Raw genomic sequence first — 25,373 nt, 5'->3', positions numbered from 1 at the left:
GGGAGTTGAAAGGGACAGTGAGCACTCAGGAGTATTAAAACATGCCGTTGATTTGTAAACCTTTCAGCCGTGACTTCAGCGATCTTCTGTTTGAGCAGCGCGCCGTACAGTGCGCGGGAGAACGAGAGAGATTCCAAACGAGAGGAGACAGACCCCATCTTTTCCGGCTGGGATTCTGTGAGTGCCGTTCCTTTTCTCACAAAGGCGTTCCAAATGGGGGCCGATCTGTTTGCTTGCCGACGTGAACGAGACACAGACTCCGCTCTGATCCGGCGATGTCGCCCCGATCTCACTTTCAATTAGTCACGTGAATTCGTCGTCGCTTTCCAGGTGCGCCCCCGATCAGATATCCTTAGCCATGCCATCGAGCCGGTGCGTAGTACGATCACAGAGTGCGCGACAAATCGCAGCCATGCTGAAGTTTAACGTCTACAGGTGCGGTTATCGACCGATCGAAAAAGGAAGTCAAAAATAATGACGCCTTCGCGCCTTAAAATGACAAGTCGCCAGCAAGCGCGCAAAACTTTGTCTCCGTCGCAGCTCGCTTCCGTCGCCGGGGTGGAAAAAGACTCTTTCCGCGGGCGCGTCATTCCGGGCTGAACGATAAGAATCCCTTTTCAATTACGGCCACGTCGGAAAGGGACGCCGGCTCTTTCATTCGCCAAACGATGTGGACGTCAAGGCGAAACGCTAAACCGCGACCATTACAGTGCAGCGCCGGCGGGATTAAAAAGCCGCACCCCTACATTGCCGTACGTCCCACGTAACGGATGGTTTTATATTTTAATATATAATGAGAATTTGATATTCATAAGACCTATTTCTCCCCCAACCCCTCCCCTGCGCCCCCATCTCTTGCACCTCCGATGCAGGCCATATGTTCCAAATATTACACGGCACATGGCCGACTGTGTTCCATTAAATCAAAGGCATGTTGAGAAGATGGAATGTCTGTTCAGTGCTGAAGACACTTCCACATTCACACAGTGTCACCTTCTCTATATTTGATGCACAGTAAATTCTGGCTCCTTGTACCCCCCGCACACTCATGCACACGCGCACACACACTCACACACACACACACACATAAGCCTCAGAGGAAGCTGTTAGCATTTTTACGGCCATAGAAGTGTGTATTCCAAGGTGTCAGGTCACAGGGAGGTAGGCTTACTTCATTTCACAACAGAATATTGTCTGTTAGGGTTCCAGTTCCTTGGAACCGGAAGCCTGTTTCATAAGGAAAGCAGGTGTGCAATTCATGTTTTTAAGCAAAATGGGAAATTAGCGAATCCTAGCACAATCATTGACATATAATCACCATTTGGGACAGCAGCCAGCCACATGAGTTTGGGATCTAACTGGTAGCCAGAGGGTTGCAGGTTTTACTCCCAGCCTGGGTCACAGCAATACTGCTGGTGAGGAAGGTGCTTAACCTCCGTAAATATCCAGCTTAGTAAATGGCCGATATGTAAAATGTAAGATATACGACGCGTTTGGGACACGAGGCGTGTGCCGCGTGTGTTAATAATGTAAGATAACGCGGAGAAACCCAGGTGAGCCTGCGAGAGAATCCCATTAATAGTCAACCTTTGGCCCCCACCGGGGCCACCAGGCTCAGATATCTGAGGCGAGCCCATCAATCAAGCCCACCGGACCAATCTGGCGGGTCCAGCCGGGAGACGCCGTGCGCGGCTTTCGCCTTAGCATGACTGATTATTCAATCTGAATATGACTACATATTGCTCTAATCCTCAAGATGGATGGGGTTTAGCCTCGTAATGCTCCTAAGAATGTGGCCCATTTGGGGTTAGAAGGGATTCCGTGGCAGGATTTGATAGAGAGGGGAATGGGGGGGGTGGGGGGGGAAGAGAAAAGATAAAAAAAAGCCCCACGAAATCGCCCATATGCCACCGTCTGAAACGCAATTTCACACAACACACATGATCTGGAGGGGGAGATTACGGGCTCGGGGATTAGCATATTGTTTCCTGCGCCGCGGCCGCGCTAACGGAGCCGGCGAGGGGGGTAACGCGCCGGGGGACGGACCGACGGTCGGCCCGCCCGCCCACCCGTCTGAGGGAGGACGGAGCGACCGGGTTTGACCCGCCCCTGCACGCAAACAGGGAGGGCAGTCTGCACCGAACCCCTCGCAACCGTTCCCACCATCGGACGATCTCAAACTGAAGGTCCTTTTTTCCGTTTTCCGACGAAGTTGCTTTAGACTACACTTTGGTGAGAACAGCGATTTTCACTGCAGATTGCGTGTATGCTTGTTTGAAATCCGTTACGTTTATAATGGTTATATTTAAGTTAATTAATGAGAAGAGCCAAAAGATTGTCGACTTATTTGTTCTCGCCACATCTTCCCCTGCAGAAACATTTTTGATTTGTTGTTGTTTTGAACACTACGCTTTCTGGCTATTAGCTAACATCAGCAAATGTTACAGGTGAACATAAATACTGTATGTTTGAATGTTTTCATGTTGGCATTCTGATAACATTCGCCTAGTCAAATGTGCATCTGGTCTGACAGTGCTGTAGGCACTAGTCCTGTTCTTTACTCTATGATTGTGAAAAACTATCCCCAAAAACCATAAAAAATGTACAAACATTTACCACATGATGTGTGACAGGAAAGTTTACAAATTTATTCCCTCCTTTTATAGCCCCTCCACAACTCAAGCAGTGTAGGCCTGGCGGAAAAACCTCCATTTGGGCTCCAAACTAGCCGGCGCCCTGTCGTGGATGCCCCCCATCGATCTGTATTTTTCGGGAAACATGCGTGGCCTTCCTCTTTTCTCCCTGCAGGGGTCGGCTGGTGTTATTACAGAGTTGAGGCGATAGGGAAGAGTTCCCATGCCTGTTTGTCATGGCAGACTTTACATGCCTGTTTAAATGAACCCCCCCCACGCACCGACGCGGCCCGGAACAGAACACAGCATTACCACGATCGATGTGGCTGATTGCTTTCCCCTCTCTCTCGCCGTGAGATGCTTCAGTGCCACAATGTACATTATTCAACCCTGAACACCAACCATCTCCGCACCCCCCAAAAACCCGCAACCACCCCCGCCTCCCCCAAAAAAACCCCAACCACTCCCCACCTCCCCAAAAACCACCAACCACCCCGACCTCCCCAAAACCACCAACCACCCCGACCTCCCCAAAACTGCGAACCACCCCCACCGCCTCCAAAATCACCAACAACCCCCACCTCCCCAAAAACCGCCAACCACCCCTGCCTCCCCCACAAACCCCAAACTGCCCCTGCCTCCCCAAAATTGCCAACCACCCCGGAATCCCCCAAAAACCCCAGCCATCCCACCTCCCTAAAACACCAACCACCCTGCTTTCACAAGAACCACCAACCTAGCCCACCTCCCTCAAAAACTGCCAACCACCCCCTGCATTTCACAAAATCGCCAACCACCCTCTCCCACAAAGCACCAACCACCCTGCCTCCCCCAAAAACCGCAAACCACCCTACCCCCCCCCCAAAAAAAACACCCTTAGCTCCCCCAAAACCGTCAACCATCCCCCCCTCCCCCAGAACAGCATCCATCCACCCCACCCCCTAAAATCCGCCAACCCTCTCTTACCGGCCGACCGGAGATAAAGCCGAATTCAGGAGCTGAATTGGGGTTATTTCTGGGGGGGGTGGGGAGGGGGGCTATTTACAGCCTCATTAACTCCGGAGCCGGGCTTCTGCTCCGGCTGATCCTCGCTCTCCTCCAGCCGGCCCTGTAAAAAAAAATCAATTCTATTAATGTTAACAAAATATTTATACGACAGACACACGGCGGACGGGGCCCCGCAGTGGTATGAACCGCGCGGGCTTAGCGTATCGATTCCCCCCTGTTCACATGCAGAGGTGGGTTAAACTGGAGACAGGGCTCTCTCGCCCGCCGAGTTTCTCTCCGTTGACATTAGTCAAGAGTGTGCTGTCAAATTACCGTCTCGACGGTTCCCTTCAAACGGGGAAAGTGACGGCGACTGCGACACGTCTGTGCGGGGGTGGGGGGCTTCGTATCGCGGGCTCGCGGCGAAGACCGCAGAAATGGATGGGAAAACGGTGGAAGGGGGAGAGGGAGAAGGATGTGCTCGCTGTATATTTCCACCGCAGTGCACAAGCTTTATGTGTTTTCGGTGACGAATTGCATTTTCTTCTTGACAGGACAGGGCAGCAGCGCGGCGTAGCGCATTTCACATGTTATTTCCTGCAGGATTTCACCATGACCACCTTACAGCCGCAACGCCCAACCCGGAGCTCAAAGTGGTTACGAGCCTGTGTACTCTTACTCACTGCACTCTTACTCACTGCAGCCTTACTCACTGCACTCTTACTCACTGCAGCCTTACTCACTGTACCCTTATTCACTCAGCCCTTACACACTATCCCTTACTGCACCCTTACTCACTCAGCTCTTACACGCTGTACCCTTACTGCACCCTTACTCACTGTACCCTTATTCACTCAGCCCTTACACGCTATCCCTTACTGCACCCTTACTCACTGCACCCTTACTCACTCAGCTCTTACACGCTGTACCCTTACTGCACCCTTACTCACTGCAGCCTTACTCATTGTACCCTTACTCACTGTACCCTTACTCATTGTACCCTTACTCATTGCAGCCTTACTCACTGTACCCTTACTCACTGCAGCCTTACTCACTGCAGCCTTACTCACTGTACCCTTACTCATTGTACCCTTACTCACTGTACCCTTACTCATTGTACCCTTACTCATTGTACCCTTACTCATATCTCCCCTAAGCTCCCTGAACACTAAGTCAGCAATTGCAACATAATGATAATAAGATGTTTCACTAATTAATCAAAGCGTAAGCATCAGTCACACATGCAATCACTATAGAAATGAGATTTTTTATGCATTGCAAATGCTGTTTATGTAATTATTAAACGAATGACACAAAATCCCTCGTACTGACTGTGCTGGAGTGCTGCAGACAGAGTCTTTTGTTCCTTTTGTTTAGTTTGTTCATCTACTGAAAGACTTGGTACTGCAACTCGAAAGAAACAAATCTTACGAGACATTCTGAAAGACTCAATTGTTATGAAAAGTTGAAAGAAATGACTTGTACAAGATGTTCTAAAAGTCTCAATTGGTATGGAAACTTGAAAAGTACTGAAAGAGGAATGACTCACACGTACTGAATCTATCTATGCAATAATGCAGCGACCAACGGCAAGACAGACAGAAACAGGAAATGGTGTGTTCAACAAAACAAGTGTCTCTGTTTTCAATAAATACTGTTACATGGATGTTTATAATGATGTTGGTGATAATTTATAGAACTTTATTTATAGAAATAGAACTTTTTAAACAGTGCCAGGAAAGCATAATCTCCTCATTTTGTAAGTATACATAAATTAACAAATGGGCATTTCTCTATAAAACTGTGGCAGCCTGTAGCAGGCAATTATTTTGCTTTGAGCAAACAGTGTTTTCCTTAAGTATAGAATATGAACATCCATCCATTATCTATACCTGCTTATTCTTGGTCAGGGGGGTGCTGGAGCCTATCCCAGCATGCATAGGGTGAGAGGCAGGAATACACCCTGGACAGGCCGCCAATCAAAATGCAGAGCACGCACACTCACCTCCTATGGGCAATTTACAGTCTCCAATTAGCCTACCCGCATGTCTTTTGGTCTTTACCCAGAAACCCACACAGACATGGGGAGAACATGCAAACACACAGAAAGGCCCATGCCAGGATTCAAACCCAAGACTTTCTTGCTGTGAGTCAACAGTGCTACCCATTGCACCACTGTGCAATGATATGTAGGACTTCATTTTAAAAGCCTTTATTTATGTCAACAAAAGCACAGGAGAAATAGAGTTATATTAATGTAAAATATCCATACAATTCAAGTTGAAAATATAAGATAAAGGATAAAGAAATTACAGAGAAGAAAAAAAGAATAATAAGAAAAATCATTTGAATAATATTAATAAAAAATAGGAATTTCAATGAAGAATAAGAATAATTCAAATAATATACCAATAGGAAAATAAATGAAATAAAAATACAAGACCCCACCAATAAACAGTGTCCTTAATCACTGCACCACTCTAAATTGTCAAGCACGCTTAATTTCACTGGCAGAAACTCACACTCTGATCTGCCAACATTCAAAATGAATTCAGCATAAAGCTGGACCAAAGCCACAGTAGTAGCATACAGTGCTATGACTGATGGAACACTGGTAAAGTCTTATTATCAGTGCAGTGTCAAGTAACGGTGACTGCAGCAAAACGCTAAATCTGAACGCGTCCGCATCCTGGTCTGCGGAAGGCGGAGTTGTGACGTCACAACCGCAGCCGTGCCGCACGTCAGAGACAAGCTGGAGGAACACAGACACCGCCGCCCCCCCACGTGGCGGAGGGTCGTGCGGGAGCCGCAGGCACAGCTGGCTGTCAGTCAGGGCTGAACTTCACATCAGAGTGGCCCCCGGCGCGGCCCCATCAATACTTTATCTGGCGTGTGAAGCGGCTCGCTCTGACTCCGCTGCTTCACAAGTCAGCCGAGCACCGCCGGCCGCCTCCGCCATTAAAGAGCTGCTGGCTCAGTCTGCCCGGCCGGGGAGGGCTGGGGCTGTACAGCAGCATCCACCTCATCATCCTCCTCCGCCTCCACCTCTGCCTCATCATCCTCCTCCGCCTCCACCTCTGCCTCATCATCCTCCTCCGCCTCCACCTCTGCCTCATCATCCTCCTCCGCCTCCACCTCTGCCTCATCATCCTCCTCGGCCTCCACCTCCATCTCATCATCCTCCTCCACCTCATCATTCTTCACCTCCATCTCATCATCCTCCACCTCTGCCTCATCATCCTCCACCTCCACCTCATCATCCTCCTCCTCCTCCACCTCATCATCCTCCTCCTCCACCTCCACATACTCCACCTTATCATCCTCCTCCACCTCCTCCGCCTCCACCTCATCCTTCACCTCCATCTCATCCTCCTCCTCCTCCTCTTCCTCTACCTCCACCTCATCATCCTCCCACTCCTTATCCTCCACCTCCACCTTCACCTCATCATACTCCTCCTCCTCCACCTCCATCTCATCCTCCTCCTCCACTTCCACTGTAAATTTAAATCTAAACCGAGTGCATTCATGCTGTATCAACCATTAGAGAAAATCAATATGCTGTAAATTGTAAATATACTGCAAATATATTGTAAGTGGGTCAGCTGTTTGAAAACTATATTTCACAGCAACATATTTTTAAATATATAGACTATATGACCAAATGTATCTGGACACCCCTTGGTCTGGGGCTGCTGTCCATGGTTTGGGCTAGGCCCCTTAGTTCCAATGAAGACAAATGTTAATGCTACAGCACACAATCACATTCTACACAACTCTGTGTTTCCCCAACAGTTTATGGAAGGATCTTAACTTTTATAACATGACAATGCCCCAGGCACACAGTGAGGTCCATATAGAAATGGGTTTGTCCAGAACGGTATGGAACAACTTGACTGGCTGGCACAGAGCCCTGACCCCTACCCCATCCAACACCTTTGGACTCATTTGGAAAGCCAAACTACAAGCCAGGCCTAATAGCCCAATCAGTGCCCAACCTGACTAATACTCTTCTGGCTGAATGGAAGCAAATCCCCACACCAATGCTCCAACATCTAGCATAAGCCTTCCCACAAGAGTGGAGGTTGTTATAGCAGCAAATTATGTTAATGCCCATAATAATTTTGGATGAGATGTTGGATGTCAGGCGTCCACATACTTTCGGCCACGTAACGTATATTGGAACAGCTGAAAGCAGAAGCAATTTGTATATTTGCCTCTACATAGTAAGAGTGCTGAGGTTTTCTAATTTTAATACCACGTTTTATTTAAATGTACTGCAGTACTTTATATTCTGTTTCCATAAGGGCAGGAGAACAGCTGAGCTTAACAGGAAGTGGCACTGGGTAGGATTTTTTAAAGGGGGATAATGGCTACACTTACGGTTTATTAAAACTGCCCTCTCAAAAAAGATTTTGAGTAAAACTGGGCCAGAGATGCAACATATTGTCAGGGGGAAGACTGTCAGGTCCACTTTTTTTCACCGTGCTCCTTTTGAACTCGCCGCATTGCCGAGAACAGCTATCGCCTTTCCTGCTAAACCGGCGGGCCGTCTGAGGGATCGATCGGCCCGCCACCTGCCCTGCCCTCCAGACAGCCGCGGAGGAAAGGGGGGCGGCTGAGCTCAAGGCTGTCTGGAAATCGAAAGCCAGCCGAATTCTCCTCGGGAGCGGGTACGCGGTGCCACCTTCGCCTTGTCGGCGGCGATCGAGGGCGGGGAAGTACACGGCAGGACGACGAAGCGACGTTTCGCGAGCGCGGGCGGAGAGATGTTCCCTTCCTGTGCGAAGCCGGTGCCAGGCGCGTGTTTGCGCTCTGATTAGGAGGAAATAACTCTAAACAGCTGGAGCTCAGCTCTGGGGGGGGGGGAAGGGGGGGCTGGCAGAATTTCAAATGAGGAAATAAATAATCCGTTAAAGGATTCTGATGACTGAAGTAAAAAATGGGGGGGGGGGGGGAGGGGGACATCTTGGATGGTTTTTCTGTGCTTTCTTTCTGATGAAGCTGAAGTTCATTGCAGGAACATTGCCTTGAACCCTAGATCAGAGCATTGTGAAAAGTCAGTGGCGCTCAAAATCGACCAGCGGTTACCCTGGATAAGAAACAGAAAAAAATCAGAAAAACCTCTGAGTTGCGCTTCTTCAGACGAGAATTTAAAAACGAGTCTCTCTGAGCCGTGGGATCCTCAGGCGAAGTGAGGAACAGAGAAGGCTTGTGAGGTGAAAAGGCCTTCGAAGGTCCACAGCTCCCCACGAAACTTACTCCTGCCATCCGCGGATCAGAAGCTTTCCTCCCTCTTCCAGTGGCAGTTCGCCCAAAGGAGCCGTTCAGGACCCGCGAAGACGACGTCGTCTCTATCGGAGCGCGTCTCTGGCCGAGCCCAGGTGCGTCGTTGCGTCCGAGAGCACGCGACACCTCCGCTGGACGGAAGGCGGGAACCAGAAGGAACTCGCGCAGAGCGCTTGCTTGGTATTGGGCAGCTCCGAGCGGCTCGGAGACAGCCTCGGAGGGAAGGACCCTCAGCATAGCGTCCTACAGATTATCTTCATCCTGGTCTTCTTTTCCGTGCGTCTCAGCCCTCGGCTTCAACCGGATACCCACCGGTCGCAAAGCTCCTTCCATCTCCTTTGCACTTTTTCCCTAAATGGTGTTTGCACTTCTCCATTATTTAAACACCGAAATGCAATAAATACCTTTCTATTAGAATGGCGATGCATAATTAATGGCCTTTTTTTCCAGGAAAAATGAAGGCGCGTGAGAGGACGATTTAACCGGAAGGCAGAACAATGGAGACGGGCTCCCTGGAGGACAAACAGATGTTTACAATTGAAGGCCATCAAGGAGACAGCCCGACGCACAGCACCGAGCCCCCAGGAAGGCGTGGCTGCAGGTTGTCAGAAACGTCTTCTCGGGTTTGTTGCTCGACGGTGCCGAATTCGTTAATGAGACAGAGCGAGCCGATCTCGGAGGGCGGGAAAATGCGCGGACTTCGTGGAAAGTCACGCTACGCTGGCTGTTCACCGGGTTCCTTCGCTGCTTGTTGGAGGGGGTCGTGAAATGGCACCCGTGGCTTTTATGAAGCGAGAAATAAGAAGAGCAAAGGGACACTGCAGTCGGTGGCTTTAATAAGAATGGCTCATCAGCATAGCCATGGATGATCCTGATATGCACTGTAAGTATCAATTAGAATGTTCCAGTCACAGGACATATCCACACAGTAGCATTCTCAATGACCTGTGTGCATTTGCCCTTGTTTAATTAACCCATTAACCCTAATTTTAATCGTTAAAATACAATTCTCTAACTGGACAGTCCTTTGTACTGTTAATCAGCCTAAACAAGAGAATTATGAGCAAAAGTGAATTTTTACCCATTATAAATATAAATATGATGATTCATAGTATGTTCAGTATAAACTATCTACAGTTACATGAATTTAGAAGATGAAGACATATTACTGACAATCTTTAATATAATTTATATTTCAAAATTACAATCCTTTTTGTAACACCCCCATTTGGATAAATTTAGCTTTGTCAATATGCAATTTTTTATAAGATCTGATTCTAGCCATTGGTAATCACATCTACATATCACCATTTAAGTTTAGGTCCGGTGTAATTCTTCGTCCAGGCTCAACAAACTTAAAATGTAAAAATGGGATGTGTCTCAGAGTTAAGAATAATTAATTATCTTGTCATAATCTTGATGAGGTTTTGTTCGGTGGAAACTTCATTATTTCCTACAGATTCTCAGACTTTTGACGTCTCTTGAGAAGTGATTATTATAGCTGCCAGGCCTAACACGCTGGTGTGGTGAGACTTTTTTTCACACGCGTCTCCACTGATCTCATGCCTGTGCAATCACGGTAAATATAAATTACCTTGTGATTAATGTTTTATTTTACACTTCACTGTCAGTAATAACGGGACCATGGCAGTTAGACAGGACAGTACTGCAGGTATAACTGAACAAAATTTAATTTTGTAGAGGAGGCACATGCCGTAAAATCTGCCATGAAATCCAAAACTTTATTTCCTTTGGTAGTAGTAGATGCACATCAAGAGAAAAGTGGGCACTATCATGCACAGGGAGTGATTAAGATTATACACAGGGAGTGCACACTGTCTTACACAGGGAGTGCACACTATCCCACATAGGGTGTGATTACTATCCTACACAGGGAGTGATCACTGTCACACACGGGAGTGGGCACTATCACATGCAGGGAGTGCACACTATCACACAGATAGTACACACTATCACACACAAGGAGTGCACACTATCACACAGATAGTGCACACTATCACACACAGGGAGTGCACACTATCACACAGATAGTGCACACTATCACACACAGGGAGTGCACACTATCACACACAGGGAGTGCACACTATCACACACAAGGAGTGCACACTATCACACAGATAGTGCACACTATCACACACAGGGAGTGCACACTATCACACACAAGGAGTGATCAGTATCCCACACAGGGAGTGCACGCTACCACACACATGGAGTGATAAAGATCACACGCAGGTAATGGGCACTATCTTACATTGGGTTCCCATTATCCCACACAGGGAGTGATCACTATCTTACACAGGGAGTGGGCACTCTCACACAGCGAGTGAGCACTATCATACACAGCGAGTGGGCACTATCATGCACAGGGAGAGCACACTCTCACACAGGGAGTTCACACTATCTTACACAGGGAGTGGGCACTCTCACACAGGGAGTGAGCACTATCACACACAGGGAGTGGGCACTGTCATGCACAGGGAGTTCACACTATTTCACACAGGGAGTTCACACTCTCACACACAGGGAGTGGGCACTCTCACACAGGGAGTGGGCACTATCTCACACAGGGAGTTCACACTCTCACACACAGGGAGTGGGCACTCTCACACAGGAAGTGGGCACTATTTCACACAGGGAGTGGGCACTATCACACACAGGGAGTGGGCACTCTCACAGGGAGTGTGCACTCTCACACAGGGAGTGGGCACTATCTCACACAGGGAGTGGGCATTATCACACACAGGGAGTGGGCACTCTCATACACAGGGAGTGGGCACTATCACACACAGGGAGTGGGCACTATCACACACAGGGAGTGGGCACTCTCATACACAGGGAGTGGGCACTATTTCGCACAGGGAGTTCACACTCTCACACACAGGGAGTGCATACTCTCACACAGGGAGTGGGCACTATTTCACACAGGGAGTGGGCACTATCTCATACAGGGAGTGGGCACTCTCACACAGGGAGTGGGCACTCTCACACAGGGAGTGGGCATTATCACACACAGGGAGTGGGCACTTTCACACAGGGAGTGAGCACTGTTTCACACAGGGAGTGGGCACTCTCTACACAGGGAGTGGGTACTATCACACACAGGGAGTGGGCACTCTCACACACAGGGAGTGGGCACTATCACACACAGGGAGTGGGCACTATCTCACACAGGGAGTGGGCACTCTCACACACAGGGAGTGGGCACTCTCACACAGGGAGTGGGCACTATCACACACAGGGAGTGAGCACTGTTTCACACAGGGAGTGGGCACTATCTCACACAGGGAGTGGGTACTATCATATACAGGGAGTGGGCACTCTCACACAGGGAGTGGGCACTCTCACACAGGGAGTGGGTACTATCACACACAGGGAGTGGGCACTCTCACACACAGGGAGTGGGCACTGTAAGTCTGAGGCTCTGCTCGCTCAGGCTGTTCCACGGCAGTAAAGGGCTCCTGAATCTGCTCCCCCGGCTGTGGGAGACACGCCTGGGTGGTCAGGCACACTTGCGCACTGACAACATGCCGCCTATTAATTCTGAGCAGTACATATTTCAAAATGGGGGTCTACTCTCTCTTCGCCGCTGCGTTCGCTTCAGGCTTTTAGTTTTCAGTGACAGTCTGTCAGCAGAACTATTAGGCCCTTCACTTCTACTTAGTTTTTCAATATACACTCTTTCTCAGTCATCTTCCATCTTTAATATTTGTCTGGTAAAAACAGCCTATAAAACAATATGCCAGGGGTGAGCATATTATTCTTCATGGAAATTGATATAACGTTTCCACGGAAAGAAGGAGTTAAAATTAAAATATGGATTTTTTTTTTTTAACCCATCTCCTCGTCATCCACACCTGCCCCCGAGTTCATTTCCCCCGATGCAAATTAGCATTATAACCATGAAATTAAATTGCAATTCCCGGGAGATTTACATAGAGATTATTGTATACTGCAGGTATTTAGAGATCTACATGTCACGGCGAGCAGAATTAATTCCATGATAGACTGAGACTTAGAGAGATTTCATACCTCTGTGTCTGGCAAGGGCCCATGTGTTCATTAATTAGGATTCCAGCCGCGGAAGCGCAATAAATCATAATTCAATGGAGGCTTCCTCCCGGCACGGCTACTTCCAATATGAACGCGGCATTAAGGATTACAAACGCTTCGCCGGGGGCGCCTGCGAACAGACCGACTTTATGAGAGGGAGAGGGAAAACAGAATCTTCCCACTCCACGTCCCCCCGGCTGTCTGATCCCGGCTGGGCGGCGCGGAAGAGCCGCCCGGCTCAGACCGGGGGGGACAGATGAATAACGCCTTCCACGGGCCGAGGGGGACACCGGCGGCGACGCACACTTTGCCGTCCGTCCTCCATTTTTTAGCGAGACCCGCCGCCGTCGGATTTCGATCGGGAAACGCGCGAGTCGTATTCGCCGCTTCCCCCTTTTTTCATGTCACAAAAATAATAATGAAAGACGAAATTTAATAAGACCGGCACAGCCGCCTTGCCCTTTGCGTGCTGTGTGTTTTGAGCGTGCCAGGCGCGACTTCATATGCATCTCCAAACACTGCAGGGGAACACCAAACAAACGAAACGTTCAGACTTAATGAGAGGATGCCATTTCACATCTCGGCACTGCGAGCACGGTAACGGGGGTTACTCCCAGCCTCGGCTGGATCCATTTCGGCTCTTTTCCAGTCTATTGCATAATCCCGTAATGAATAATGCCCAAGTTTAGTTTTTTTGCCAGACGGCTTAGCGTACAGCCTGATAAACAATCACAGATCAGGCATCAGGCCGGAGAAACGATGGGACGTGCTGCACGAACGCGGTGCTATTTTTGGTTCGTGAGCACCGTTGGAACTTTCGCTGTCGGAGAGGCGGAATCGGCAGCCCTGCCGTCTCGGTTTCCCCCGATCGCCCCGACCTCCTTTCAGCTGAGATGGCAGAACGGTCCTGGGAAAAAGTACTGAGGCAAATCCCGACCGTGTTCGGGCAATTTCAGACACATCAGGGTAATTACAATTAGGTTCTCCAGTTCCTCCCTTCTCTTTTTGAAGGGCGGCCAGGTTTTGCAGCCGTGTTTAAGTTCACTCCTCCAACCCATGGCCTCGAAACGTGCCCCCCCCGCCCCCAGGGATCGAGCCGTTATTAAAGCTGAGCAGAGACACCTACGCTCGCCCCCCCCACGGGTCCAAAAAACATATTTAAAAATACATATTTCTTAAAATATTAAGCATACCCCCGCACTGCGGACGGAAGGAACTTATTTCCCCGATGTGCGGCGCTGCAGCAGCGCTCAGAAACCTCCTCCGTGGCAGTGTTCCTGGCGAGCCCGTCGCGCGGTGCCCGCGATGCGCGCCGCCCGCCCCGGCCGGCCGCGCCCCTCAGTGGGAACGGCCCGCCTGGCATCGGCAGCGTTTCGGCTTCTCAGCTCGCTCCGTCCCGTTGGTCAGCGGCCCCCGGGGGGGGAGTGCCCCCTGGGGGAGGGGCCCCCGGGACCTTGGCCTCACCACTGAAGCGCGCACAGCCTCGCCTCGTTCGCGAGGACGGACCGGGAGAGAGAGAGAGGTCTCCCTGGGTAACCAGCACACGTCTCTGTCTCACATCTATTTAATAATCAGCACGCGCACACTCTCTCTCTCTCTCTCTCTCTGGAAGAGTTTAATAATCGTCTCTCTCTCACTCTCGTTCTCTTTCTGGAACAGTTTATTATTCATCTCTCTTTTTCTGGCTCTCCATCTGAATCAAACAATTCACAAGTGGTTAAAGTGCAGATTCCCGGTTTCTATGCAGATTCCTCCCATTTCAGAGCACCATAATGTTTGGGATAAAAGGCTTCACAGGTGTTTCTGATTAGTCAGGTGTGTTCAATTGCTTCCTGAGTGCAGGTATAAGCAAGCTTTCAGTATCTAGTCTCGATTCTAGGCTTGTGATTGCCTTTGGTGTGTTATTGGCGTTTTGTCAACATAAGTATCAGAGCTGTGTCAATGAAAGTCAAGGAGGCCATTATGTGGCTGAGGAATAAGATACTTGGGAGACTTGGGCCAAAACTTAGACTGAATCAACTGTCTGGAACATCACTAAGAAGAAAGAGAGCACTGGTGAGCTCAGTATTTGCAAATGGCCTGGTAAGCTAAGGAAGACCTCTACAGTTGATGACTGAAGAATTCTAACCACAATGAAGAAAAACTCCCACGCACATATCCAACAGATCAGAAAAACTTTTCAGGAGTCAGTGAGTACTGTCTGTAGAAGATTTCACAAACAAAACTACAGCGGCTACACGGCAAGATGCAAACCACCAGTCAACAACAAAAACAGGATGGCCAGGTTACAGTTTGCTAAGATGCATCTAAAAGATCTTTCAGAGTTCTGAAAAAAAGTCTTATGGAAAGATTTGACCAAGACTCATTTGCATCAGAGTGATGGTAAGAGCAAAGTGTGGAGGCCAAAAGGAACCGCCCACGATCTGAAGCACACCCCCTCATCTGCGAAACATGGAGGTGGGGGTTTAGGCATGTATGGCTGCCTCAGGTACTGGCTCAATTGTCCTCACTGATGATGTAGCTGCTGATAGAAGCAGAATGAATTCTGATGAGTACAGATGCTCATCTGCTCAAGTCCAAGCAAACGCCTCCAAGTTCATTAGACAGCTTTTCATCTTACAGCAAGACAATGATCCCATGCCTGAGTCCTGTGCATGATATGTGCAGTCTCACATCTTAGTCTAGTGCATGCTATCTACAGTCTCACGCCTGAGTTCTGTGCATGATCTCTGCAGTCTCCCACCTGAGTCCTGTGCAGAATATCTGCAGTCTCCTGCCTGAGTCCTGTGCATGATCTCTGCAGTCTCACCACTGAGTTCTGTGCATGATCTCTGCAGTCTCACCCCTGAGTTCTGTGCATGATCTCTGCAGTCTCACCCCTGAGTTCTGTGCATGATATCTACAGTCTCACGCCTGAGTTCTGTGCATGATCTCTGCAGTCTCCTGCCTGAGTTCTGTGCATGATATCTGCAGTCTCACCACTGAGTCCTGTGCATGATCTCTGCAGTCTCTGATCTGTGCAGTATCTGCAGTCTCCTCTGTCTTGCATGATCTCTGCAGTCTCACCCCAGAGTTCTGTGCATGATCTCTGCAGTCTCCGACCAGACTGCAGTCACCCTTGTGCAGATTCTGCAGTCTCACCCGAGTTCTGTGCATGATCTCTGCAGTCTCACCACTGAGTCCTGTGCAGAATATCTGCAGTCTCACCACTGAGTTCTGTGCACGATCACTGCAGTCTCCCGCCCTGTGTACGATATGTGCATTTTTGCCGCAGCGCTCGCTCCCCCTGCTCAGCGCTGGAAGTTCAGACGAGGTTAGCGTCGCGCCGCCCGTGCAGCGGAGAGAGGCGGGGAGGCTGCCTGCAGACCACCGCGCGAGAGCCCAGCGGCTCCTCCTGCGACCGAGCTGAAGGAGAGCAGCGCCGAGGCGGAGCCGCGCCTTAAAGCGGCAGACGGTCGCGGGCTGTTTCCCGCGTCCCGTCACCTCCGTCCCCTGCCGTGACGGTGCCCGACGGGGCGCGGGCGGCGTGCGTCCTTCCGCCGCTCGGCTGTCAGGGCCGGTCACTCGCTCTGACTGCCGATGTCTCGCAGCGTCGCACATACCCTTTTCAGCCTGAGCGAGGCGGACGCCTCCGCACCGCCCTCTGCGTGCTGGCACTGTGTGTGTGTGTGAGCGTGTGTGTGCACGTGTGTGTGTGTGTGTGTAAAATGGTAAATGGACTGCACTTATATAGCGCTTTTATCCAAAGCGCTTTACAATGGATGCCGCTCATTCACCAGAGCAGTTAGGGGTTAGGTGTCTTGCTCTAGGACACTTCGACACGCCCAGGGCGGGGATCGAACCGGCAACCCTCCGACTGCCAGACAACCGCTCTCACCTCCTGAGCTAGGTCTTGTGCGTGTGCATGTGCATGTGCGTGTGTGTGTGTATGTGTGCATGTGTGTGTGTGTATGTGTGTGTGTGTGTGCTTGTGTGGACCTGTACTACTATCTTTGTGAGAAACAAATGTCTTCACAAGGATAGAAAGATGAGGAAAATTACGGAAAGTGAGAACATTTTGCTCATCCTCACTTTTCAAGAGGCTGTTTTAGGGTTAGGACTTAGGGTTAGGGTTAGGCATGTAGTTAGGGTTAGGGGTTTAGTTTTAGAGGTTACGGAATGAATGTAGCCAATGGAAATCAGTCGGACGTCCTCACAAGTATAGCAGTACAATGCTGTGTGTGTGTGCGTGTGTGCGTGTGTGTGTGTGTGTGCGCGTGCGTGTGTGTGTGTGTGTGTGTTTGTGTGTGCGTGTGTGTGTGTGAGCATGTGTGTGTGTGTGTGTGTGCATGCTCTAATAGTTTATATCATTAACGCACTTATAAGCATTAAGCTCCATGCGTTCACAAAGCATTTAATATTATGATATCTGGAACACATTCTGTTGTTCCCATCGTCACAAGAACACACACAGAAAATTGCTAGATTTAAGCAGGAAACCCAGGAGAATGGCAGGGGAATCTACGATCTGCAGGATATGAATCTACCTGAGGAGGAGGAGGAGGAACTGAATCTCTGTGTTCGCATTACGCCGTGCAGTAATCACCTCTGCCAGCACAGTCCAGCACAGTCCAGCACAGGCCCTGTAACAGACGCTCGGGCCTTTAAACGGTGTCCCGCCTCTCTGTCCTCCACCGCCCTCTGTGCACAGCAGCACACATACCGTACATATTCTGCACTTAATCTCACGCGTGGGGAGTTACGGTGAGACTATGGACAGGGCTAGAGAGGCTAAAAAACAAAGGAACACACAACTACATTTCCCAAGTGTCCTAAGAACACAAGAACGACCAACTAAACGTCCTTGACAGTCCACAAACTGAGGAGCACATGACTAAAGTTCTTGGACGTTTCAGTCAGCAGTGCTTAGGCCCTATGTGACTGCAGGTGTGTCAGGCTGGATTTTGTTTGACGCCCCCGCAGCCCTCTGCCTGCTTGGAGGATGGGGCTCTGTCTGAATCTGGATGTGGGGGGGGGGAGGTGATAATTTCATTTTAAGAGGCCATATCTTCTCTGTGAGGGAAGCAGATCTGTATGCTGGAGAGAGAGAGCTCCAATCTTTCCCTGCTCAACCTCTCTCTGGCCAGGACAGATGGTGCAGCAGGACAGCTAAACTGGCCCACCTTCCAACCCCAACCCAAATGAACACCGCGATCACCAACAAACACCACTAGGAACATACACCAACAAACACCTCAATCACCAACAAACACCAACATGAACAAACACCTCAACTACAAACATGAACAAACACCAAAAAACACCTAAAACACCAACAAACACCAATGAGAACAAACACCTCACACATCAACATGAACAAACACCAAGAAACACCTCAACTACAAACATGAACAAACACCAACAAACACCAATGAGAACAAACACCTCAAACACCAACATGAACAAACACCAACAAACACCAACATGAACAAACACCAACAAACATCAATATGACCAAACACCAACACTTCAAACACGTATATGGAAAATGCCAACAAACCTCTTAAAAACTAACATGAACAAACACCAGAAAAACACCTCAAAAAACCAACATGTACAAACATCGCAAACACCCACATGAACAAACACCAACAAACACCAACATGAACAACTATCTCAAACACCAACACCCACAAGAACCTCAGCAAACACGTCAAACAACATGAAAAATCACCTGACTAATCACTAAAAACAAGAACAATTATCTCAAGCATCAACAAATATGTACAAACACCGCAAACACCAACACAAACACCAACAGATGCCAGCACCTCAAATCCCAGAAACAAGCACCCCAAACACCACAAACACTGGCAACGCTGGCAAACCCCCAACAGCACCTTGCACTTTGTGGCTCCAAGAGTCCCACAAGCTATATGTCAGCAGAGTAAATACTGGCCCCAGCCAGGAGCTCCCGACCGCAGAGGGCAGCCAAACTGTAGACCAGACAGCTTGAGCGCTACCCTTATGAAAAGCACACATGTCCAAACACCATGTGTCCTAAAACCACATGTGAACACCCAAGATGTTAAAAGTACACACGTGAACTATAAAAAAGGTAACCTACACTATTTCGGGTCACGTTTTGTTTTCACACGTGAAAATTGTAGTCCACACTTGGAAAAAGCCAGTCACATGTGAATTTCACGTGTTTCATGTCAAGTAGACATAGTTTCCACAAGTAGACATATTCATGTGAAAAATGCCAATCACGTGTGAAAATGTCCAGCTCAAATGTGACATTTTTCTTTTCACATGTGAACCATTTAATTCACATGTGAATTGTGAATGCACCTTTTCCCCTGCGATTTTTTTTATAAGGGTAGAACTGGGCATGGGGAGATTCCCCCTCTGATTCCCCTTAGCTGCAGGAGAGTCTAATGCATTCTCCTAAATGGATCATTATAGCGCATAGGAGACAGGATTTATTTCCCCAAATTAACTGTAAGCCTGGGGCACTTTCTGAAATTTAAATGCAATTATTTTATTATTATTTTATTATTTTCCCTTTAATTTGCAACTGAAATGTATAAGTGCCGTTATTGACACGGGTATATATATATATATATATATATATATATATATATATGTGTGTATTTTTTTTTCTTTCTCCAAACTACTTGTTTGTTTGCTTGTTAAGAGACACATTCCTGTCACGTCCGCAGTGTCCTGTTGGTTTCTCCACTAATTACCGTGCGGAGGAGCGAAAGAGAAGCAGCAGAGTTTCTCTCCTCATTACGAACCACGACCAGCCCGTGTCACCGTGCCCGCAGTCCTGCAGACGGCACGCGGTCCCTTCATTTCATTTGGGCGCTTTATTTTATTTTATTCTCCCGGAGAAGGCGCGCCGTTATCTCTGGCGTCTGGACCCGCCGCCGCCTCACGAGGCCGCTTCGCCGAGACCAGCTGCGGCGGTAGAGACGCGCGTCGCCACGGCAGCCGGCCGGGAGAGCTGTCAGTCACCGGGAGACGGCGCGTGATTGGCACCGTGACACCCCCCCCCCGCCGCCTCGGCCGCCCAGGGGTCCCGCCTGCTTTCAGGTGACTGGGCCAGACTAGACAATCAGCCAGCCAGCCAATTTCAGGCCATTCCTCTACATGACAACTACAAATCTGTGCTATAGGTCTGGCAGATAATTACTTCCATGTAAGTGAGGGTGGTGATTGGGGGAGGAGGGGGGCAGGGAGGGGGGTGGGGGGTGGGTGCTGGTGCATACTGATTGCTGAATTTATCTTAACAGCTCACAGTGGGAAACTATGAAGTGCCGATAATGATATAGCTGAGAGAGGGAGAGTAAAAAAAAAATCTGAGTGTGCTTCATAGGAGATCCCCCTGTCTTTCCATAAACACACACACACACGCAGACAGACACACACACAGAGACTCACACAGGTACACGCACGCACACAAACACACACACACACACACACATACACACACACAGGCATGTACATATATATTGTACACACACACAAGTGTGCAAATACATACATAGGCACACATACAATCACACAATCATACATACATACACACACACACAAACACAAGCACACACACACACACACACGCACACACACAGACATTACCGTTAGTCCCATACCAGTGTATACTCTTTTTCCATGAAAACAAGCTTTTTGCATACAGTATGTCCATCACCAATGAGCAAGAACCGTTTAGAGAGCGCATTATTTTAACATTATCTCTTCTTACAGCTGCTGGAAACTGGATTAAGGACTAATTGAAAGACGGCGCCGTTTTCTATACGGAATGCTTGGCTTCATGCAAATTCCAATCGATTAATATTCAGCAGCGATCTGCATTGTGTGTGCTGAGGGGAAGCATCTTCTCGCAAGATTTCTCAAAATGTTTTTTTTCTTTCTTTTCTCCCCCTCATTTGCAGGAGTTCCGTCCAAGTCAGCTGACTGCTGCTGAGAGATAAGAGGGGGCCCCAGTGGGCCAGCGATCCGGGGCCCGGGCTCCAGCGCACTAATCCGGCTCCTCTCCGTCTCAGTCACACACGTATCAGGAGCCTTCAGCAGGCAGGCAGGCAGGCGACCGACAGACAGACACACGGCGCGGATAAAGCCTCCTCATTGGCCGCTCTCTTCACAAAGCAACCCCCGTGCTATTTTCAGACCACGGGCACACACATGCAACTTGTTTTGAAATGTTCTCCGACCCGTTTATTTTTGTGTCATTGAGAAAGCGGTATTTTCTTTTAAATTCTTGATGACTTTTTATGTATCTATTTTAATTTACAGCCAAACTCAGAGGGGTACATATCCAGTTCCCAGCCCAAAATGGAATGTCCAACCACAGCCGTGTTCCATGCGCAAACTGCTCAGGAGAGCTGGGACACCTGCCACGGTCGGCACTGGTGTGGTCCGGATTCGATCTGAGGCCATGAGGCTCATCCATGCACCACAGCGTGGTGCCTTAACAGAATGAGCCGCCCAACAGCCCCATATTACTTAATTAAATACTGGGTTAATTAATTAATTAATAATTAATTACCCAACCTGGGGCTGAGCATAACCTATTCCCACCCTAATTTGGAATAGCCAATCATCAGCAAACGCAAGCCACATTCATGATGCTAATCCCCCTGCTAATTGGGGAGAGTGTAGACTTCCACAGTTCCAGAACATGTGATGTCGCCAGCTGCTTCTTTTCAAACAACACGAACGATCACCAAAAAACATAAACGATCACCTCAAGAGTCAACAAATACGAACAAACACCGCAAACGCCAACGGACACCTCAAGAGCCAGCTCCTCAAATCCCACAAACTAGAGATAAGCTCGCGTAGAACGGACCTTTCATATGTGTCTTTGACTGCGATCTACGGGGCACCTCATCGAAGAAGAAGTCATCAGATAGCGATGAAGGCGGAATGCTATCAGACTGAACCCTCCCATTCCCTGGGCAATGCAATCGGCAATTAGGCATCGCCCTGTGGAGCTACAGGCCACAGCCGGCCCTGGCGGGGTCCAGATCTGATCCGAGGCCAGGATGCTCGTCCGCTGCACCGCGACCTGGTGCCTTAACCGAACGTTACACCCCTCGTAACGCCGTTCCAATGAACGTAATGGGAATCGCCGCCGTAAAGCGCTGTCTGACGAGCAGAGATCGAACAGCAACGCGCCATTAACAGCACATTAATGGCGCAACACATTGGAACAGCCACACTCCTCCGACAGCGCAATGCAACCCCTGTGCTGTCCTTAGGGTCTCTATGACTGGGCAGGGCTTCCAAACTGGGTCCGGTCTTCATCCCCTCATTCTCCAGGAGCCCGGAGCACGTTCCATAGAAGGTCCCGTTTATTCGGTGCTCCGGTGGTGACGATACGCCCGTCCGGCTGTGCCGCGGCTTTGGGGAGACGGCACGGGTAGGACAGGCCGGTCGCCGGGCCGACGGTCGGAGCCGGTTTTTTTAAAACGGCCGAAGCGCCGGGAGCGGAGAGCCGCGTCGGCGGGAACGGGAGGCAGGCCGCGCGGCCCGACCCACAGGCCAGGGGAACCATGGGAAGGATCAGGACTCCACGGGGGGGGGGGGGGGCGTCTGCCACAGGGCTCGGGGAATACTGCGCCCGTCTCCTGTCGCTGAGATCAGAATCCAGGGGGAGGGAATATTAAACCAGCGGAGCAGAGGCGGGAGATGGCTGGCGGGCAGGCAGTAATTGGTGCAGGACTGCGACCTCCGGCGGCCTCCTGCCTCCGTCTAGGTCATCCGCCGCCACGGCGACGCACCCACGGCGACTGTCGCCGGGCTCCCTCGCTCCGCGGAGGCCGACAGGGCGGCCGTCGAACCACCGCGCGTCAAACATCACGAACCATCACGGTGTGGTGACAGGTGCATGGTCCAATGCACACACGCAACGTTCCCTTTCATTAATCAGGCAACGATCTACTACAGCAACATTTAATGGTTCGAATGACACAAGATAATGTGGTAATTCGTTTGTTCTTTATGATTCCTCTTTGTTCGTTCTCTTTTACATTTGTGCAAGAAACCGGTTCAGATCAACAGTTCATTTATATGCCGCAGACACAACATCAAACTGTAGCACAGGTGTGGTATTCGAGCAGCATGTACATACAGGTACACACACAGACACACACACACACACACACACAAACACACACGTGTACATACAGCATCATTGAGGCTCTGAGGTAATTGGGTACTTTATTGTCCCTTACAGATAGAAATACATAATTTAGAGGCGGGGAGGTAGATTTATAAATAAAACTGGGAGAAGTGGCCTTAATTCCTTCTCTCCCGTCCTCTGGGACTGCAGCAGAGATGGGAATGATGATGAAAGGACCATTAGGGAAGTAAAAAGTGAACTGGGATCCCCGTTACTGGGATTTCACCGGCTTAAGAAGGTTCTAGAAGTTCTCCATCTGAATGAGTGCTTTCTGCAGGATTAAGGACAGTGCGGTTCGGATTTTGCATCTTTGCTCACATACTGTATGCTGGCATGTTTCCAGTCACCATGGGAACATGGAGCTTTCCAAACGTTAGGAATTTTACTAAAAATAAGACCATGGAAAAGGCTGTACATGACGGCAAACATTAGCCATTGATGCTTACTTGCACACATAATACCAGTGAATCACGCTAATTAATAACCATGATTTACACTGCAAGCATGCTACATTGCTACATATTACCAGAGTAATTAAGTGACTATGTATCACTTACGTCATACTCTTATTTGTCCCAGGACTCGCCAAAAATCGCCTGGGTTAAAGAGACAGGGATTTGTGTGGCTAATTAAACTGGCTTTACGGGACGGGACAGGGAGGGAATTTGGCCAGGGCCCTGGGGAACACCCCAGCCTTCATGATAGGATCAGTGTCGCGGGATCTTTAACAGCTGCGGTGAGTCGAAAGCTCGAGACTTTAAGAGCCCTGGACAATTTTGCGAAAGGGGTGTATTTCTGGTTTCGTAGCTCAATACCCATATCGTGCACATTTAATTATTCGCAGTTGTCGTCGCCTTTGTTTCCCGCTCAACACCTGTAAGTGTATTTTTGTTATTTTAAGACAGCGTTTTGCTTTCATTATTGAAAGGAAATCCTGAGCCGCCATTTTGAGAAATGTCCTCTCCCTTTGCTCTCAGACGCGGAGCATTCTCTCACCGCTCGTCACGGAGATCCACTTTTAGCCCTCGAACACTCAAAAAGAGGCCGCACTTTTGATTAAATTTTTTTTTTTGTTGTAAATTAGCGTTTAAGACAGCTGCGCGGCAAAAACGTCCTAATGAGTTCAGAGTGATCGTTTGCGTGGCTCTCCCGCTCGCGCGGCGGCGGGGGGGGGGATATTGGGTACGCGTGCAACCGCTAATCCCGCGACTGCGCCGAGAACGCGCGAAGCGCTTCTTACGGCGCTCCAGCTCCGGGCCCCGCGGCGTGGCGGGAGGCTGAGCAACGCTGCCCCGCCCCCTCGCTCCCGGCTCCCGGACCGCCAGCCAATTAAACAAGCCGCCCTTGGCTGCCGGTGTCAAAGCCACGGGAGTGATTAGTTTGGAGATTGGAGACAGAAAACACATATTTATATTCATATTACCTCTTCAGTGACCCCCATTTCGCACATTCTTTATTTGAGCAAAATGTCAACAAATACCCAAGGTGAAACACACAGGCATGTCTGCGTACGCGTGTGTGCGTGTGTGTGTGTGTGTGTGAGTGCGTGTGTGTATCTTAGAGGTGGGGGAGGGGGCGGGAGGAAGGGGGGGGGGGTAATAGTATGTAAATGTATGAGTAAAAGAAAACACGAGAATGCCTTCAAAAACAGAAGCGTAGCACCATTATTCAGTGAATGGTAAGTCATGAGCATCTAGTGCTGTCAGACACATTTGGAGGCTGCTGCTCAGAGCCATGAAAGTGCAGGTGTTTGGCGAGGACCTAATTGCTGTAGGTGCCTCATTAATAAACTAGGAGCCCAGGGAGGAGGGTCTTATTGGCCGTCTGCCACCGGGGGCGGAGCCAGCCGCCCAAAGTGACCCAGACGCAGCCTTCCGAAAGCTCTGCTGCCTCCACCTCCACACATGCTCAGAGCTCCATGTATTTGTTCCACTTTATCGCTTCGCTTAGTCTCTGACCCCTGAAAGAGACGGTCCTATCAGCCAAGGACAGAGAGCACTTGTAATGCCTGACCCAAAATCCCCCCCCCCCCACCGCCCCACCCCCCACGGCCCAAAGTCCCCCCGCAATTATGTGAGTGAGTCGAGAGCGCTCTGCGGCTCGGACCAGATGCAGCGCAGGGTGAGAGAGTCACAGCAAATGTTTAGATGACCTCTCTCTCTCTCTCTCCGCGCGGCTGAAAGGGCTCGAGTGACATCACGCCG

The 25,373-nt window shown here is 49.6% G+C and overlaps 1 long non-coding RNA gene across 1 annotated transcript in view; it reads right to left on the bottom strand.

Annotated features, from left to right (window-relative positions):
* Nucleotides 1-2,410: 2,410 nt before the first annotated feature.
* LOC135237896 (uncharacterized) overlaps nucleotides 2,411-25,373 on the bottom strand; it is a 64,767-nt gene continuing 41,804 nt past the window's right edge. The window contains exons 3-4 of the long non-coding RNA XR_010324961.1: nucleotides 3,600-3,741; nucleotides 2,411-2,802 (exon numbers count right to left, since the gene is read on the bottom strand). This is a non-coding gene — a long non-coding RNA (uncharacterized LOC135237896). The remainder of the gene's footprint in view (nucleotides 2,803-3,599; nucleotides 3,742-25,373) is intronic.

Source organism: Anguilla rostrata, chromosome 13 (assembly GCF_018555375.3).
Source record: "Anguilla rostrata isolate EN2019 chromosome 13, ASM1855537v3, whole genome shotgun sequence".
Lineage (NCBI taxonomy): Eukaryota > Metazoa > Chordata > Actinopteri > Anguilliformes > Anguillidae > Anguilla > Anguilla rostrata.
Note: the sequence above shows the minus strand (reverse complement) of the source record. Positions and strands in the feature narration are given on the sequence as shown.